Here is a 2,617-nt window from a genome sequence, read left to right on the forward strand (position 1 = left end):
TTTTTTTTGAGACTAGGTCTCACCCTATCACTCAGGCTGGAGTGCAGTGGCTCAATCACGGCTCACTGCAGCCTTGACCTTCTAGGCTCAAGTGATTCTCCCACCTCAGCCTCCTGGGTAGCTGGGACCAGAGGCATGCTCACCATGCCCGGCTAATTTTTGTATTTCTTTGTAGAGACTGGATTTCACCATGTTGCCCAGACTGGTCTCGAACTCCTGAGCTCAAGCAATCCACCTGCCTCAGCCTCCCAAAGTGGTGGGATTACAGATATAAGCCACTGTGCCTGGATGGAAACTTGGGTTTTTAACATAGATTGAAACAAAAACATTTTTCTGCTTAATGAGAAAATTAAAAGAATGAAAAACTATGAAAAATAAAAAGAATGAAAAACCATATTTATGGTTGATTGAGATTTAAATCCCAAGTATTTCATCCTCAAGTTCCCTCAAATATGCCAAGCAGGCTCACACTTCGAGGCCTTTGTGTTTGCTGTTCTCTCTGTCTGGAATGTCCTTCCATCAATTCTTCACATAGCTCCTGTATTCTGCAACGAAGAAAAGGGAACACATATACACTGTTGGTGGGAAGGTAGATTAATACCACCTCTATGGAAAAGAAAACAGTGTGAAGATTTCTCAAAGAACTAAAAATAAAACTACCATTTTCTCCAGCAATACCACTACTGGGTATCTACTCAAAAGAAATCAGCATATAAAAGAGATACCTGCACTCATATGTTTATTGCAGCACTATTCACCATAGAAAAGATAAGAAATTAACCTAAGTGTCCATCAATAGATGATTGGATAAAGAAAATGTGGTGTATACATATAAATTCCATGGAATACTATTTGGCCATAAAAAGAGTGAAATAATGTCTTTTGCATCAACATGTATGGAACTCGAGGCCATTATCTTAAGTAAAGTAACTCGGAAACAGAAAGTTAAAATACTGCATGTTCTCACTTATAAGTGGTAGCTAAATAATGTGTGCCCATAGACCCAGAGACTGGAATAATAGACTTTGGAGACTCAGAAATGTGGGAAAGTGAGAGCAGGATGACGGATGAGAAATTACTTAATGGGTACAAGGTACACTATTTGGGTGACGGTTACACCAAAAGGCCAGACTTCACCACTCCACAGCATATCCATGTCACAAAACTGCACTTGTACCCCCAAATCTGTAAAAATAACGTTCTTTTTTTTTTCTTTTGCAACAGAGTCTTGCTCTGTCGCCCAGGCTGGAGTGCAGTGGTGGGATCTCTGCCTCCCAGCTTCAGGACATTCTCCTGCCTCAGTCTCCTGAGTAGCTGGGACTACAGGCGCCCGCCACCACGCCCAGCTAATTTTTGTATTTTTTTTTAGTAGGTACGGGGTTTCACCATGTTAGCCAGGATGGTCTCGATCTCCTAAAAATAATTTTTTTTTAATTATGAAAGAAAATAGCCTGGTATATTTAATTTTATTGGACTTAAATACAAACTGACCTTCTGTTTATAAACATTGTGACATGGGGGTACATATTCCTCATTTTAATATACACTTTTGATCCTCATTAACCTATTCTAAAATATGTTACTGCTTACTTACTCCACAATATTTTATCTGTGGGCTAAATAAGACAGAACATCTGCCTCCGAGGTACAGAGAATGAATCATAAAACTACATACTTAGGTTATGTGCAGCAAAAGCAGGGGTCTTCATACACACTCATGCTTAATCTTTAAATGCATCTTCTAGTGGGGCTTTTGACACTCAAATAGCCAAAGTGCATTTATGAGTTAATGCTTTTAAAACAGCTCACTACTCATTCATGGATAATTCTATTGAAACTTGTTTTTTTCGTATCTAATGGGAAGTTTAAAGCCTACACCATGGGAAAGCATACACTGAATTTGGGGATTTATCGTGGTATCATATGTTAGACAACAGATTCTAGTCTTTGACTTCCCTGCTAAGCCAAAGAACCCTGAAAAGTATAAACACACTTGTCATTCCTGGGAGGTCGCTCTTCAACATGGATATAAAAGGTTTATAAACAAAGATCAGGATAATCAGAGCAAGGGTAGTGAGGGGACAGGTCTGGGAAGTGATGATGATCTAGAATGCCCAGGGAAAATGGCGTGGATCACTGAACAGGGGCTGGGTCCACAGAGTATTTTTAGTGTCCCAAGCAAGATTTAAACTTTTATCTTTAGTTACTAAAACATAAGGCAGAATCTCCTGCTGTTTCTTCTCAAGGAAGAACTGTTACTAAAGCTTCTACAGAGAAGCCTAAGACCTCTCCCTCTCTTACCAGAAGCTAAATGTAACAAATAAGAACCCTGGTCTTTGGTCAGAAAACCACTCCCTTGGCTGGAGGAGAGTTACTCAACTTCTCTGAGCCTTGGTTTCCTTACTTGCTAAATAGAATAATAATGTATATCATAGGTTGCCATGGATATTAAATGAAACCCTCTGCGGTGGCTCATGCCTGTAAGCCCAACGTTTGAGAGGCTGAGGTGGGAGAATTGCTTGAACTCAGGAGTTCAAGACCAGCCTGGCAACATAGAGAGATCACACCTCTAATAAAAATGAAAAATTAATCAGGCGTGGTGATGTGTGTCTGTGGT

This window comes from Mandrillus leucophaeus, unplaced genomic scaffold (genome assembly GCF_000951045.1).
Source record: "Mandrillus leucophaeus isolate KB7577 unplaced genomic scaffold, Mleu.le_1.0 Scaffold621, whole genome shotgun sequence".
NCBI lineage: Eukaryota > Metazoa > Chordata > Mammalia > Primates > Cercopithecidae > Mandrillus > Mandrillus leucophaeus.